This window comes from Neofelis nebulosa, chromosome 14, assembly GCF_028018385.1.
Source record: "Neofelis nebulosa isolate mNeoNeb1 chromosome 14, mNeoNeb1.pri, whole genome shotgun sequence".
In the NCBI taxonomy this organism is placed as follows: domain Eukaryota; kingdom Metazoa; phylum Chordata; class Mammalia; order Carnivora; family Felidae; genus Neofelis; species Neofelis nebulosa.
The window spans coordinates 29,056,725-29,074,772 of record NC_080795.1 but is presented as its reverse complement, the minus strand read 5'-3'; the positions used below and the strand labels follow the sequence as shown (position 1 = coordinate 29,074,772).

The 18,048-nt window shown below is 38.3% G+C and overlaps 1 long non-coding RNA gene across 6 annotated transcripts in view; it reads left to right on the top strand.

The window, feature by feature from the left end:
• LOC131495122 (uncharacterized) overlaps positions 1–18,048 on the top strand; it is a 238,828-nt gene that overhangs the window by 32,518 nt on the left and 188,262 nt on the right. For all 6 annotated transcript variants that reach the window (XR_009253782.1, XR_009253780.1, XR_009253779.1 and 3 more), the window contains one exon: positions 12,008–12,244. This is a non-coding gene — a long non-coding RNA (uncharacterized LOC131495122). The remainder of the gene's footprint in view (positions 1–12,007; positions 12,245–18,048) is intronic.

The window sequence follows — 18,048 nt, the reverse complement described above, 5'->3', positions numbered from 1 at the left end:
TTATATGAATGCCAGCCTCACTTTGTGCACATTCCTAATCCCTAGCCTTCAGTCCTAATTTTTTAAAATTAATTTATTATTATTATTATTTTTTAATTTACATCTAAGCATACAGTGCAACAATGATTTCAGGGGTAGATTCCTTGATGCCTCTTACCCATTTAGTCTATCCCCCCTCCCACAACCCCTCCAGTAACCCTCTGTTTGTTCTCCATATTTACGAGTCTCTTATGTTTTGTCCCCCCCCCCCGTTTTCATATTATTTTTGCTTCCCTTTCCTTGTGTTCATCTGTTCTGTGTCTTAAAGTCCTCATATGAGTGAAGTCATGTGATATTTGTCTTTCTCTGACTAATTTTGCTTAGCATAATACCCTCTAGTTCCATCCGTGTAGTTGCAAATGGCAAGATTTCATTTTTTTTTTTCATCTGTATTTATTTTTGAGAGAGAGAGAGACAGAGACAGAGACAGAGCATGAACAGGGGAGGGGCAGAGAGAGGGAGACAGAGAATCTGAAGCAGGCACAGAGCTCTGACAGCACAGAGCCTGACGTAGGGCTCGAACTCACAGACAGCGAGATCATTACCTGAGCCGAAGCCCGACGCTCAGCCAACTGTGCCACCCAGGTGCCCCATTTTTTTTTTTGATTGCCGAGTAATACTCCATTGTATATATGTACCACATCTTCTTTATCCATATATCCATTGATGGACACTTGGGCTTTTTCTACATTTTGGCTATTGTTGATAGTGCTGCTGTAAACATCGGGTACATGTGTCCTTTCAAAACAGCATACCTGTATCCCTTGGATAAATACCTAGTAGTGCAATTGCTGGGTTGTAGGGTAGTTCTATTTTTAGTTTTTTGAGGAACCTCCATACTGTTTTCCTGAGTGGCATTCCCATCAACGATGCAAAAGAGATCCTCTTTCTCCACATCGTCACCAACATCTGTTGTTGCCTGAGTTGTTAATGTTAGCCATTCTGACAGGTGTAAGGTGGTATCTCATTGTGGTTTTGATTTGTATTTCCCTGATGATGAGTGATGTTGAGCATTTTTTCATGTGTCAGTTGGCCATCTGGATGTCTTCCTTGGAGAAGTGTCTATTCATGTCTTTGCCCATTTCTTCACTGGATTATTTGTTTTTTGGGTGTTGAGGTGGTAAGTTCTTTATAGATTTTGGATACTGAACCCTTTATCTGACATGTCATTTGCAAATATCTTCTCCCATTCTGTCGGTTGCCCTTTAGTTTTGCTGATTGTTTCCTTCACTGTGCAGAAGCTTTTTATCTTGATGAGGTCCCAATAGTTAATTTTTGCTTTTTTTCCCCTTTCCTCTGGAGACATGTTGAGTAAGAAGTTGCTGCGGGCAAGATCAAAGAGGTCTTTTGCCTGCTTTCTCCTCGAGGATTTTGATGGCTTCCTGTCTTACATTGAGGTCTTTCATCCATTTTGAGTTTATTTTTGTGTATGGTGTAAGAAAATGGTCCAGGTTCATTCTTCTGCATGTCGCTGTCCAGTTTTCTCAGCACCACTTGCTGAAGAGACTGTCTTTATTCCATTGGATAGTCTTTCCTGCTTTGTCAAAGATTAGTTGGCCATACATTTGTGGGTCCATTTCTGGGTTCTCTATTCTGTTCCATTGATCTGAGCGTCTGTTCTTGTGCCAGTACCTTACTATCTTGATGATTACAGCTTTGTAGTATAGCTTGAAGTCTGGGATTGTGATGCCTCCTGCTTTGGTTTTCTTTTCCAAGATTGCTTTGGCTATTCAGGGTCTTTTCTTGTTCCATACACATTTTAGGATTATTTGTTCTAGCTCTGTGAAGAATGCTGGTGTTACTTTGATAGGGGTTGCATTGGATATGTAGATTGCTTTGGGTAGTATCGACATTTTAACAATATTTGTTCTTCCTATCCAGGAGCATGGAATCTTTTTCCATTTTTTTTGTGTCTTCTTCATTTTCTTTCATAAGGTTTATATAGTTCTCAGTGTATAGATTTTTGATCTCTTTGGTTATATTTATTCCTAGGCATTTTATGGTTTTTGGTGCAATTATGGTTCGGTCCTAATTTTTATATATTTTTTTGCAGATCATAGTAAACAGCTACTCATACCATCTTGTCTCATTCATGTTCTCCCCCATGCTCTAAGGCTTCTCCTTCAGTGGAAATGAATCCCATGTATCTTATGAGTGCCCTAGGGCAAACAACATATGGAAAAGAAAATTGGCTTATTGCCATAAAAAACACAAACTCAGCAGATTTTTCTTTCCTCCTAAATTTAACTCAGTGAAGAAAAGTGCTTACATCACCAAAACTTTGGAGACCCCAGGGAAGTCACTGACAGCTGATTTCTCAATCTCTTCTCACAGTACTATAGAGGACAAATGCCTCCAGTTATAGGATCCATGCATTCACAAATTGGTGAAGGTACTTAAAAATCATAAAATACTGGGGCGCCTGGGTAGCTCATTTGATTAACTGACTTCAGCTCTGGTCATGATCTCACGGTTCATGAGTTTGAGCCCCGCATCAGGCTCTGTGCTGACAGCTCGGAGCCTGGAGCCTCCTTCAGATTTTATGTCTCCCTCTCTTTGCTCCTCCCCTGCTCATGCTCTGTCTCTCTCTCTTTCTCTCTCTCTCTCTCTCTCAAAAATAAAATAAAATAAAATAAAATAAAATAAACAAACATTAAAAAAATCATAAAATACTGTATAGAGAGTCATTAATATATGTTTATGATCACCATATTCTTATTTCAAATTTAAGACTGTCGTTCAAACACAAAAGGACATAGAAGCATAGCCTCCCCCTCATATGTGAGAATACCTTGGAAGCACAAAAACTCAGCTATGTGAAAATAAACAATGAGAATAAGCGTAGACTAGCAAACAGAATAGTGATCTTCTGGAATTCAAGTATGAAGGCGGCAACATCCATCCCTGGCTAAATTCATCTGTTTCCTCTATGAGTTCTATTTCAGGTCATAACCGTTTTGAGTTGGCTGGACTATCGTGAACTTGATAGAATGTTGCCATTTGGTGTGCCCAGAGGTAAAGAAAAAAAAAAATTGCCCCTTGGATCCTAATTTCAATAATTCCTTTTTTTCTGTGGATATTTGTTTAAGGTTGGTTGAGGAGGGTGCTGTGGTGGTCCACGTTTCTATCAATGCATAATTGACTAGATCTGTTAGAAGAAATTGTCCATATTTTAGGAAACTGTTCAGTATGCCAGTGTTCCTTCTACATTTTGAAAGAAATATTTTTAGAAATATTACTTGAGTATCTGGAAACACAAATGCTTATTTACATGCAGCATAAGATAGTACTTACTGTATCTAGTAATGTAGATAGACAGTGAGTAGCCTATCCCGTCTAGTTTTTCCTACTGTGATTAGAAGGAAACACACTGAATGATCTGTTCCTGCCCACTTCTCCAACTCCATCTCACTTATTGCCCAGTATGCTGCACCCACACTGACCTCATTTCATGTCCTCAAACACTTAAGATTCTTACTTGCCTGGGCCTTTGCTCACGCTGATCTGAATGGAATGCCATTCTTTCACCTCTTTCCTGGCTGGCTGCTTCATAGACCTTAGATCTTAGTCTAAAAGTCACTTTCCTGGAAAAGCCTTCTTGGAATATGTTTCCTTCTCTCCTGTTTTTCTCTGACATAACTCCTGGTTTTTCCTTTCATAAGTCTCACCCAATTTGTTATTGTTTGTTGTCTCTTTCCAACTAGACTGTAAACACCTTGAGGGCAGGAGCCACATCTAACTTGTTCATTATTGAATCCCCAGTACCTGGACTGGCAGGTACTAGTTCTCAGTATGTATTTATTCAATGAAGTATGAATACGTGGATTGGAAAAATATATTTGATGTTGGTTCTGTGAATTATTTATTGCTTAAATGGGTTTATATTTTATTAATATCAACATACATTTAGAAATACTCATACAGGGGCGCCTGTGTGGCTCAGTCAGTTAAGTGTCCAACTTGGGCTCAGGTCATGATTTCACAGTTCTTGAGTTGCAACCCTGTGTCGGGCTCTGTGCTGATACCTCAGAGCCTGGAGCCTGCTTCGAATTCTGTGTCTCCCTCTCTCTCTGCCCCTCTCCTGCTCACACTCTGTCTCTGTCTCTCAAAAATAAGTAACATTAAAAAAAAAAAAAGACAAATAAATATTCATACAGCATCACTATTGAATTATACATACATAGATATTCAAACTACAATAGTGGATTAAAGATTATTTTAACTCGTTTTGAGGAATCTCAATTCTCCAAGGATTGGTGGCCACTGGAATAGGTGTTGAAGGTTTAAATCATTTTTTTTTTTAATTTTTTTTATTTTTGGGACAGAGAGAGACAGAGCATGAACGGGGGAGGGGCAGAGAGAGAGGGAGACACAGAATCGGAAACAGGCTCCAGGCTCTGAGCCATCAGCCCAGAGCCTGACGCGGGGCTCGAACTCACGGACCGCGAGATCATGACCTGGCTAAAGTCGGACGCCCAACCGACTGCGCCACCCAGGCGCCCCGAAGGTTTAAAAGATTGTGCTAAATCTTGCTTTATGCTATGACATATCCTGAAAATTGTCTTTTCATTCTTTCATTCATTTTTAAGAGATCCTAGGTAAAAACATCTTCCTGAGACTTTTAAAAATATAAACAGTCTAAGAGTCCAGTAAATTCAAGTAGTTAGTTTGTTGTAATTAATTAAGGTTTCTCACTGAAGTCTAACCTTTATTTTTCTGTACTTTAATTTTCTTATGTGAAAGCCTTATTTAACTTTACTTTACCTTGTACTAGATGCTTAGAGACAAAGATGAGCTCCTGTTAGTGCATGGCCCAACAGGAAGCCTGCATAAACAGTTATAATTCAGTGTAGTCCAGTGAGGGAGTTATGCTTTCAAGAACTACCACAACCAACTTGAGGGCATCAGAGACAGTTTCCTACAGAACTGGCACATGAACTAGAATTTAAAGGGTGCATAGAACTAAGGTGGGAGAAGTGGAAAGAAAGAGCCCAGTGTGTGCAAAGACAAGCACTGAAACAAGAAGCACATCACTGTGTTCCAGGTAATATAGGCAGTTCAGTGTTCCTGGAGCATAAATTTGGAGGAGTGGAAGAGGTAGTCAGGGCCAGGTGCAAAAGAGGAGGCTTGTATCTTATTAGGGCACTTGGACTTTATACTCTGGGCCATGGAGATCCACCAGAGGGTTTCATGGGCATTGCTAATAGTAAATCTCTCTGGGAATATATCCAAAGGAAGTGAAAACACTAACTCAAAAAGATACTGTAACTCCATGTTCATAGCAGCATTATTTTTAAAGAAAATTTGTAATGTTTATTTTAATTTTGAGAGAGAGACAGACAGACAGACAGAACGTGAGCAGGAGAGGGGCAGAGAGAGAGGGAGCCAGAATCCAAAGCAGGCTTCAGGCTCCAAGCTGTCAACACAGAGCCCGACACGGGGCTCGAACTCACAAACCGTGAGATCATGACCCGAGCCGAAGTCGGATGCTTAACCGACTGAGCCACCCAGGTGCCCCACAGCAGAATTATTTACAGTAGCGAAGGCATGGAAAGAACCTAAGTGTCTATCAATTGATGAATGGATACGGGCATTGTCATGTGTATATATCTACATATGGATATGTACACACACACACAATGGAATATTAGCCATTAAACAAAACAAAAGGAGAAAATCCTACCACTTGTGACAAGAAGGATGGACCTTGAAGGCACTATTCTTTTTTTTTTTTTTTAGTTTTTTTTTGAAGGCACTATTCTAAGTGAAATAAGACAGAGAAAGACAAATACTGTATGCTCACTTATACAGAGAATCTAAAAAGAAAACAAATCTCATAGAAAGAGATCAGACTTGTGGTTACCAGAGGTGAAGAATAGGAGGAGGGAGAGGGAATTGGAGGAAGGTGGTCAAAGGTACAAGCTTGCAGTAATGAGATAAATAGGTACTAGGGATGTAATATACAACATAATGATTACAGCTAACACTGCTGTGTCATAGATAGGGAAGTTGTTAAGAGAGTAGATCCTAAGAGTTTTCTTTTTTTCTTTCTCTTTACTTTATCTATATGAGAGGATGGTGTTATCTGAACCTGTTGTGGTAATCATTTCACAATATATGTAAATCAAACCATCACACTGTATGCCTTAAATTTATACAGTGATGTATATCAATTATTTCTCAATAAGACTGGGGGGAAAATAGTTAATCTCCAAGAACATGTGAATTGAAAATTTTTATGTAAATTACTTTCCATTTTTACACTACTAGCAGTTGGAAGAGACATATCATGAACAAAAACCTCAAAAGATTTACAATTGGGCACTCTTAATTGTGTTTATTCCAAACGCTTTCCACATCAAAACGGATGTTTAAAATGAATAAATTTGATATTGTGAAGTAGTCCATCTTTAGTCCTGATGTTTATTAAATAGAAAGATTCGAAAATCATCCAATTATTCTTGGAAAATGTGCATGAATGTGTGGTATTTGGAACTCTATTTTAGAACCCAAATGTCATAGACATCTGGACACAAAAATTATGCAAGAGAGACCTTTAGAAATGTGTTACTAATTATTGACTCTTCCCTGCAACAACACAACTGAGCCTTTGTTATATGTACTGTGTGCAGTACTGCTGGAGACTGGCTTTTTTCACATTATGGTTTATTTTCATAAGATATTTCTCATAACTAGCATCACAAAGCACTTCATGGAGTTAGTAAGCCTCAGAAATAAATGAATTATGTTAGCAGTAATGAATAGACAAAACAAAATCTTAGAAAAAAATTGTACAAGGAAGGAAGAGGAAGAAATAATGATCAAGCTAGCTGAAGAATTCGGCAACTAGGGAAATTCAGGACAACTAGCTATAATGGAGAGACCATGTGCAGTTGTGGAGTTAGGAGAACTGGATTCTACTACTGGTCTTACAACTTTCCAAATATGTGTTTTAACTCCCTGTGCTCTGCTTTATTATCCATAACATGAAAAGATGCTGCTTTGTAGTATTTAAGGTCTTCTTCTATTGTAAAATATAGGTTATAAGAATTTAAAATACCCTGAGTTCAACTACTATTAAGTAACTAGGAACAGATCTCAGTGATAGTGTCTAAGAACCAGGCAAGATCCCCGTTCTCAGAGAGCTTAAATTGTAGTGGGGAGGGAAGACAAACAGAGCTATAAATAAAATAATCATAGCCAGTAGCAGAAACTATGAAGAAAATAAGACAAGCTCATATTCTATTTTTTTTTTTTTTTAATTTTTTTTTTCAACATTTTTTATTTATTTTTGGGACAGAGAGAGACAGAGCATGAACGGGGGAGGGGCAGTGAGAGAGGGAGACACAGAATCGGAAACAGGCTCCAGGCTCCGAGCCATCAGCCCAGAGCCCGACGCGGGGCTCGAACTCACGGATCGCGAGATCGTGACCTGGCTGAAGTCGGACGCTTAACCGACTGCGCCACCCAGGCGCCCCAAGACAAGCTCATATTCTAAAGAGGCACTGGGTGGTCTGGGGCAACATTACAGAGACAAGCAGGGAATAGCTAAGACCTAAAGAAAGAAAAGAATCCAGGTTTGTGAAATCCAAGAGCCAGGACATTCCTGATGGAAGTTACAGTGCCAGAAACCTGGGTAGGAAACAGACTAGACTTCCTTGAGAAACACAGAGAAGCCAGTAGGGTTGGAAGGTAGAAATAAATGGAGGAAGGACAAGAAAAAAGGTAAACTAAGTCATGGATACCCTGATAGGCTATGATTGGAAGTTTGAATTAATATTTTAAGTGCAGTGGAGAGCACCTGGAGGAATTTAAGCTGAAAAGTGATGTGATCTAATTTATTTAAAAATATCATTTTGGCCACAGTGTTGGGGCTTGATTGCAGATGGCCGAGTGAAAGCAAAGAAATCCAATTTCAGAGGCTATTATAAAATGCCAGATGAGAGATAATGGTAACTTGGACTAAGATGAAGAGGGAGAGGCCTGAAACGTGTTGAGTGGTGATGTATTGGTCTAAATCCTTGTGTTTAAATGTCTACAGTGTTAATGTGATACTTTAGAAGCTGGCTCAGATTAACTCATAAATTTTGTAACCATGGGGCGCCTGGGTGGCGCAGTCGGTTGGGCGTCCGACTTCAGCCAGGTCACGATCTCGCGGTCTGTGAGTTCGAGCCCCGCGTCAGGCTCTGGGCTGATGGCTCGGAGCCTGGAGCCTGTTTCCGATTCTGTGTCTCCCTCTCTCTCTGCCCCTCCCCCGTTCATGCTCTGTCTCTCTCTGTCCCAAAAAAAAAATAAATAAAAAATGTTGAAAAAAAAATTTAAAAAAAAAAAAAAAATTTTGTAACCGTGATTTAAATTCAATGAAAAATGAAGGACGTCATCTAGGATAAGAATAATGCCAAATAAATGTCATTTGCTCTGAAAACTTCTGTACTGAATTTGGTGCTATTCATATTTGGGGCTTTGCAGTCAGGTTTGCAAATAAAGAAAAATAGTATATTTAGAAAAAGAAATGAGGGGTACCTGGATGTCTTAGTTGGTTAAGTTTCCAACTTTGGCTCAGGTCATAATCTCACAGTTCATGAGTTCAAGCCCCACATTGGGTTCCATGTTGGGAGCACAGAGCCTGTTTGGGATTCTTGCTCTCTCCTCTTTATCTGCCTCTCCCCCATTGATGCTTTTTCTCTCTCTCAAAATAAATAGATAAACTTTTAAAAAAATCTTAAAAAAAAAAAAGAAAAAGAGATCCAATATCTTTACTATAGTTTGATGATTAGCAAGGATTCAAGTAAATACTGCTAATTATATTTTTTTTAATATATGAATTTATTCAGTAGTTTATTTTTGTGAAGCATTATAGTAGGTATTTCCAGAGGATGGTCTCCTTACTTTGGACGATTCCCCTAAACCAATTTGGCGGTAATTAAATAACTGGAACTATCCTTAAAAATATATAAAACATATCAGTTTCTACTGCTGTTTCATTACATTTGTAAAGTAATACAGAAAAATACACTGGCCAATAACAGTAGAAAATCAAGAGATGTACTCAATTTGTAGAGAGCTAAAGATAAAGGATGTTATAATTGCCTTTTTCTTATTTAAAGATACTAGCATGCTAAATCAATATGTATAATATAAACATAGATATTTCCTAGGTTTAAAAAATGTCATTTGTAGGCTGTTTACTTAAAACTTGGGACTAATTTTCCCATAGAAATAATATAGCCTCCCAGGCCAGCCCAAAACGTCTGTTTAACCATTGTAGAGTCAAATATTAGTGAGTGGGACCATAAGTTAAGGTTACAGGAAGCATAAGGGCCTCCTTATGCAAGAGGAATATGAAGAATAAAAATATTTCTGTGCTTTCTCTTGTTATAGGCATAAATCTGGAAAATTTTGCCATATAGTAATATTGAGACTCTGCCATCTCCTTCTGTGCAACTCTCTGCCCTTTAAAAACACTGTACTCTTGTACTTGGACACCCAATATTGTGTACTACCAAATTGCTCTTTATCCTCAAATTATCTGCCTCTTCTTGCCGGAATTACTCTGATTTTTCTTCAGTGTCATTTAAAAGTTAGGAAAGCAACTCTCCCTCTTTCTCTCTCTCAAAATAAAATAAAAAAACATTTAAAGAAAAAGTGGGGCGCACTCAGTTGGTTAAATGTCCAACTCTTGATTTCAGCTCAGGTCATGATCTCACAGTTTGTGGGATTGAGCCCTGTGTTGGGCTCTGTGCTGACAGTGTGGAGCCTCCTTGGGATTCTTTCTCTCCTTCTCTCTCTCTGCCCCTCCCCCACTCATGCTTGCGCTCGCTCTCTCTCAAAATAAAATAAACATTAAAAAAATAAAATTAAAAATAAGTAAAAATTAGGAAAACAATCTGATTAAACAACATATTAATTTATAAATGGCTGGTCAATAAATAAACTTTAGAACTATGTATACCTTATAAATGGATGCCTATTAACCTCAGTGACTCCCTAACCTAAATTCAGGCAATCTAACAAAGTAAAAGGATTTTACACAATCTGAGATAGCATATATTAAAGGGAAAAAGAATGGAGCTGCATAATTTTTTCTACTTTCTTTATGTCCAGAGTCTCAACTTCTGTAACAGCTCCACGTACAAATTCCTTCATGCATTTTAACCAAGTTAATCTTTATTACAGTTCTATGGGTGGGTATGTCCTACTTGCAGAAGAAATTGATGTATCTCTATTCTTCTCTGGCATCTATCAAGGGTCCATCCCCTTAGAATACACCCCTGGTGAGATTTTCCCCAAGCAGGGCTAAGCACCAATCTTACACCTCATCTAAAAAGTCACCTTGTACCCACCGCTCAAATAGTCCTGGAAATCTTTAATGTTTTCTATAAAGTTTTCCTAGTCTGGTCAGAGAACAGTAATTGCATACATGGTGTCACTCTGTCTGGAGTCGAGAACACCTATGGCTATGCTTCCTATTTGGTGAGACGGAGTAGAAAGAGTTCTAGTTCAGTTTTTGTGCTGATGCTGTCAATAGCTTAAGCAGATCATTTCCATTTTATGCATCTCTCTTTCCTCATCTAACTGGAAGATGGATGTGTGTGTGTAGGGGGTTATAAAGGGTATATAATACCTGTTGATCTTCTCTACCAAACTGATGTCCAGATCAGAAAAGATGATGCATTTGAAAACTCTTTGAATAAGTAGAAAGCACAGTGATTCTAAAACACAACTATTTTTTTTTAATATAATTTATTGTCAAGTTGGCTAACATATAGTGTATACAGTGTGTTCTTGGTTCTGGGGGTAGATGCCCGTGATTCATTGCTTACATACAACACCCCCAGTGCTCATCCCAACAAGTGCCCTCCTCAATGCCCATCACCCATTTTCCCCTCTACTAGACCTGCTCCCCCATCAACTCTCAGTTTGTTCTCTGTATTTAAGAGTCTCTTATGGTTTGCCTCCCTTTCTGTTTGAAACTATTTTTTCCCCTTCCCTTCCCCCATGGTCTTCTGTTAAGTTTCTTAACTTCCATATATGAGTAAAACACAACTATTTGTTGAACTCTCGCTATGTCCAGGCACTGTGCTCAGTACTTTCCTATACTTTATATCATTCAGTCAACAAACAAGAAGGTATTAGAAACCCCATTTTACGGAGGAGTGATTGGAGGCCTAGATCAGTTAAATGCCAAAGGTCCAAAAGATATTGTCACATCAGTAGTCACATGGCAAGTAATTTGGAAAGCTGGACTGTGAGCCCAGGCCTATCGCTCCGATGCCTTTGTCTTCACCACTGGATTATATTGCCACACATTCTACACATGTAAGTCAGTATTATCTGCCTCATCTACTTTTATGAACCTTAAATACACTTATCCCTAAAACATACATTCTGAATCCAATTGACTAATTTTATAGTGACTCACTCTCCTTATTTTGCTGTTCATGTATTGCATGTCAGTGTACTCTAAAATTTTCTTTAAGGCCCATTTTCTTTTGTGCTCTTTTTATAGTTCCTAATGCAAATGCATAAGCAATCTTTCTGAGTATTTTATGATGAGGAGGAAGAATCAAGAATCTAGATCAGGGGAAGGTGAATGAACCTATTGAAAAGGGTCCATAAAACAAGTGATCCTCACAGAAACAGCTGAAAGTTTTAATAAGTGGCCAGCTATAGTATAGTTAAGCGCCAAAATATGCTAATATTGTGTAAAGACAATTTTAAAAGTTGTGTGTGGGTAGTGAGTTGTGAGTCACATACTGAAAGAGGCTTAGCTTTTTTCTTTTCTATTATATAAATAATTGGAATCACATTTCAGAAAAGTGCCCAAAATAGAGCAACTAGGATTAAAACCTTTAAAAAATACATTGAATAATTTCTTTTTTCTTAGAAGCTGACACTGGTTTAAATCTATATAGTAGATCAAAACCTACTTTTATACTCAAAACTATCTTTTATCTCTGTTATATAGGTATGAAACATAATGCAGATAATGCACAAGTTATGCCCTTCAAGGCCATGAATGATTGTGGCCAACCTTGGAAAAGAAGTCAGGCATCCCATGAGTAGAATTAAAAAAAAAAAAATGAAGTCAACTCCTGAGCCACACAGAGAATACCTGTATACACACTCTTCTGAGCTTCTGCAACCACGGAAAACCACGGGGGAGATCATGTGAACAGAGAGCCTCTCTTCCTGGTCTCTGGCAGTGAGTAATTTTTCTACCCAATATAACTTTATGAAGGTCACCTCCCATCTTCTGCTTTTGAGTAGAGGCAGAAAGAGAAGTGTTTTGAAGGGTCAGTATGAGAAAGATTCAGCTCTTCATATTTAATTTTACCTCTTCCTTTTCAAAACATTATTTTGGGACTATAGCTGTTAAAACCATCATGTGTCAAGTATAGTCAGTATCTAGGGGACTACCGTTAGGTGCTTCCAGAATGCCATTGTCTGAGAACAAAAATCAGAAAATATAAAAGTATGGGAGATGAGACCTGTCACCTATAGATGAGATAAATCATAACTGTATGCCTGAGAAAACTGTGACTACGTCTTATCCAGGGTGATTGCCTTATTCCCTGGTCTACCTGTAATGTGATTAAGTGGAAGTGAAAATCATAACTAGGATAACAAGGCCAAGCCAGGACAAAAGGCCAAGGAGCGAACATCAAGAGTGAGAGGGGTGAGTTCTGAGGTCGCCTTATTATGCCGTGTCAAAACAAAACAAAAACAAGTGAAAATTGTAAGCAGAAAGCAAGAATCTAGGCAGCAGGAAAGACCAAACCCATCCCCCCCAAACAGAGTTGGTAGTATTTCTCCTGCATTGGTCAGGAGAAAGTCATTTACCCTACCAGACGCAGTGTGTCCAGGTCCCGGAGAAGTGTGCTCTGTTAACAGCAAAGTCAGGGATGGTTCATTTGGCTTTTTTCTAGTCTGGAAGAAACATCTCATAAGACTGGCAGTTTCCCTTTCCTATGACTCCACCCTTAACATATGGCCCTCTGATTTCTAATTTTGCCTCCTGTTTAATAGGAGTGGATAGGAATAGTAAGGTCTCTAAACACATCTATATCTTTTATTGTTAATTAATACATTTGCATTTTGTTTTATATCTCAAGCTTTTACAATATGACTTCTGAGGTTAATAGCTACACCAAATAATTTAGTCAATTCAAGTTCATTTTCAAAGTCAAATTTCTTGGACACACTAGACATATCTGGACTAAAACCCAAAATATGTGATTTAAGCAGAATAAGGCAAATAAGTTGGTCAGCTAGCTTTTCTCTATGATTCCTTTGTGCCATACTGGTATAAAACTCCAACAATAGGAAGAAGATTTTTGTGGTTGATAAAACCATTTTTTGTACTTACTTCATAACTGAAGATAAAGAATGAGCAAATGCTATTGGTGACAGAGGCAATGAAGCTATTTCAACTCCAAGCATCTGGCTTTTGAAATCATTTGCATGAGAGTTAAAAGATTTTCAAGTTGTGTGCATACCCAATATCATTTAACATAGCTAAAGACTATTATCCAGTATTGAGGAATACGGTCATTCCTTAAATTATGTGTCCTATTTCATGTTAGGCAATGTGTGCAATGTCTGGAAATCCGAACTGAGCAAGGCATACAAATAAATAACTAAAATTATCAGCGATGAATTGTGAGATAATGTTCAAGGTGTAGTGATGGCAAGGGACAGAGAAATTCCTGCTCCTGGGGTGAAGAAAGCTCCCTTTGAGCTAGGTTTTGAAAGAAATGCAATGTATTGCTCTCTTGGCCCAGGAGGAGAAAGGGAATCCAGGTAGGAGAAAAGGCTGGGAAGCAAAGGTTGGAAAGTATGAAACAGGTTGGTTTGTACAGTACATTGTTAAGCAAGGAGAAGAGACAGGAGGTTGCCTGCTAATGACTTAATCAACTGGGTGTGGGAGGGGTCGTTGGTGACATTGAAAACAGGCAAACAGCATGACCTTAAGAAAAGTATAATTGTGATGACAATGAGGCAAAGGGGAGCAGGAGAGAGGAAGACCTAGGAAGAGTCCAGGTCTTGAATTAAGGCAGTTGTAATATGACTGAAAAAGAAAAGGCAGGTTTGAGAATGGTTTGGCAGCTAGAATCCGTAGGGCTCTGTGACAGATTGTGTTTGGGGGCGAGAGAAGGAGGAACTAGCATAATGCCCAAATTACTGGCTTTGGAACATAGGGATCTTTTATTATATCTTTCTCTAAACCATTATACATTATTCATTGTGACATTGAAGATGTGCCTGCGTAGTGAAACATCATTCGTTTCAACTAAGGGAATCCCTAGATTAGAAATCAACCCCACCTACTCCCACCCATGCTTTTCCTGTCCATTTTATGCTTTTCTCAGGAAGCTATGAGATCTGGCTCCAGACAGAAAACAAAAAACAAAAACAAAAACAAAAAACAAACAAACAAAAATATGTATAATTAAAACAGACCTATTGTCCTAAAGAAAGAAACATGAAAGCCAGAAGATACAGTTAAACCCATTTGGAATGCTTAGAACTATGTGTCCATGGCTTTATCACAGACTGTAGCTGTACTCTTCGTGTTCAGCTCTGCTTGGTTTTCATTAAGCAAAGAAACTGGCTTTCAATAGCAAAAATGTAAAAACTCATCAGGTTTCAGGATAACCAGAGACTTGTGCTTGAAAATTTAGATGTATATTAACAAAATTACATCTTGACTTTTTCTACCGGATAAAAAAATGAAGCAAATATATATTATTCTAAATACGTATCACATTTTCATATTAAGGATATTTGAGAGTTAAAAAATTTACATGAATATTGTTCCTCAAATTTTGCTCAAAGTGTCCTAGTGCTTCATGTCTCACCTCTTGTGTGGCCATTAGGGAGGGATTCTAGCGTAGTTGTGCTCAGTAAGCTAAGCTCTGGAGTTAGATTGCCCAAGTTCAAATGCTGGCTCTGTCATTTAGGTCTTTGGGCAGTCCATCAGCTGCCCCTTTTATCGTGTCACACACACATGAAACTGATAATATCAACATGATTTTGAGTAGAGCCCAATTCTAACATAGAAATACTAGATAGGATTTGACTTCAAGAAACGTATGATCTAATTCAGTATTTCTCAAGCTTCATTGGGTACTAGAATCAACTGGGGGAGCTTATTAGGACACAGATTGCTGGGCCCACCCCTAGATTTTCTAATATAGTAGATCTGGGGTGGGGATCAAAAATTTGCATTTCTAGCAAATTCCAGGTGGTCGTCTGGGGCCCATACTTTGAGAAATACTGATCTAATTGAGAAGGGAATTCATTGAGAAAGAAACATGAGATATAATAGCACTTAGAAAACATGAACACACAGTTTGTCATAATTTTGTTTAGGAAGCTCAACTATATACACAGGGAAATCAGGGGCCGATGAACCATTCATTTAAGTGAGAATCACTAACTTTGTTTTATTACTAGGATGACCTTGAGTTTCTATCATTGTAGGAATGTAGCCTCATATTTGTAGAGTGTGCGTTAGCCCCACTCAGAGAAACCATACTTCAACTTGCCAACTTGCCTTTTCCAGTATTTCGGGGTTTTATGCTTGAACCTGAGCCATACCAAACCATGAACCATTAACTGGAATATAGCAGGCTAATTTGTTGAACTCCAGAACTAAATTAAATCCCAAATACCCTTTCCTTCAAGTGTGAACCAAATGAAAGAGATTGTTAAAAAAAAAAAAAAAAAAAAAAAAAGTGAACTAGTTCAGATTAGAAACAAATCTTTTAGTTTTTTAAAACAACTGAAATTCAAGATCGTATTTCCTAACATACCAATTCATTAAAAACAAAATGAAATAAAACAAAGCTCTGTTTAACATACTCTCATACTAAGTAATGTAGTTGACTAAAATGCTGAAATAGTAAATCCCCATAAGAGTCTGGGTCCCAGCAAGAAAAAGCATTCCACTTAAAGGGTTCAAATCAAGACATGTTAATGAAACAACTCCTTAGGGTGATGTGGGAAGGGAGTTAAGGAAACAAAAGAGGGATGTTGGGGTACCAGAAGACTGGCAAACGTAGAAAGTTGTTACCAAGGGGGCTAAGAGGCTGAAGAAGAAAATGGTGTTTACTGAACCTAGGGAGAAGGGGAACCATGGAAAAGAGGCTGTCAGGCAGGAGATTTAGTCTTGGGGAACAGCCCCCCATCCCCCACCCCTGCCATACACCACAACATACACAAATTAGAATAGGGTTGCTAAATCAAGAAGGAAGCAGAGACGAAATACCCCAGCATCTCTCTCCTCCCAGCTTCTGGGGACTTCCTGATGCCACCCCCTGTCTGAACTGAAAGTCTGGTGGCTGGAGCCCCAGTGTCTGATCTGCTGGAGTCAGCTTCCTGGCAGGGCAGGGCAAGGCAGGTGTTGGAGGACAATGGAGACTGACCAGCACAATCCCCCTTTTTTGCTAAGTAAATGCTAGATGTTAGATGAAATATTAGTAACCGAGTTAATGTGTGTAAAGTTCTTAGAAAAGCCCTGGCAATGAAGAAACATCATACTCTGAAAGTTAGCTATTATTGCTGCTATAGGCTGGCATTGTTTTGTGGATAAGGAAATTAAGGCTCACAGACTTCAAGCAACTTTTCCTTGGTTAGCACTAGGTACAGAGCCCACACTGAAATCCAGGTTTTCAGATTCCAGTTTTGTACAGATTCTGCTATGAGAATTGACTATTGCAACATATAAGTTATAAGATAATGTGTTGCATGCATAATTAATTTTATAATTTCTTACAGAAAAAAGCATCTTTACTCTCTTGACCTGACTGATGAAATCTTAAACCAAACTAACACCTTATGAACATACATAAAAATAAAATAAAATGAGCTATTATTTCAAAGACAATTCTGCACATTCAATAATAACAATTGTAGTAATAGTAATAGTTTGTTAAACTTGTTGAATGTTTATTTTGTCTAGTACTATGCTATTTTCTATATCTCATACTAACATAACCACTAATCTCTGTCACTTATTTTTTTAAATATAGTTGACACACAATATTACATTAGTTTCAGGCATACAACATAGTGATTCAACATGCTTTGCTCTCTGTAAGTGTAGCTACCATCTGTCACCATACAACACTATTACAATACCATTGACTATATGCCCTAGGCTGTGCCTTTTATCCTGGTGACTTCCTCATTCCATAACTGGAAGCTTGTATCTCTCATTCCCTTTTACCCATTTTGCCCATTCCCCCACCCCACCCTCAGTGTCATCCATTTTTTATTTCCTGTCCTGTTTTTCTTTTTTTTTTTTTAACTTGGAAATAATACATTTGGAGGACTTTGTGATTAATGAGTTAATTACACTCACTCTGCTGACCCTTGTCTGACCATTTAAGGTTTTATACAATTTAAAATGTGATGTATATAGTATCTCCTAAAAAAAAAAAACAACCTTCCCAGATAACAATATTCTCCCCCCTGTAACTGTTGGAGACTGTATTCATCCCATTATCCTGCCACGATACAAAATTAGCCCTACACTCACAGGCATGAATTGGCCATGCATTCAATATTTGATTACATGAAATAAGATATCTTGAAAATAAACATAGTTAGCTTCTTATTTGTGTCAGGTCAGCTTTTTTGGCAACAGATTTTAGACAAGGAGATACATTTACCCTTAGGTCTTTGCATTTTTGGGTTTTTAAAATTATTTTTTAATATTTATTCATTTTTGAGAGAGAGAGCATGAGTGGGGGAGGGACAGAGGGAGTGGGACAGAGGATCCAAAGCTGGCTCTGAGCTGACAGCAGCGAGCCCAATGTAGGGCTCCAACTCAAGGAATCGTAAGATCATGACCTGAGCCCAAGTCAGACACTCAACTGAATGAGCCACCCAGGTGCCCCTATTATTATTTTTTTAGTATTTATTTATTTTTGAGAGAGAGAGCATGAACAGAGGAGGGGCAGAGAGAGAGAGAGAGAGAGAGAGAGAGAGAGAGAGAGAGAG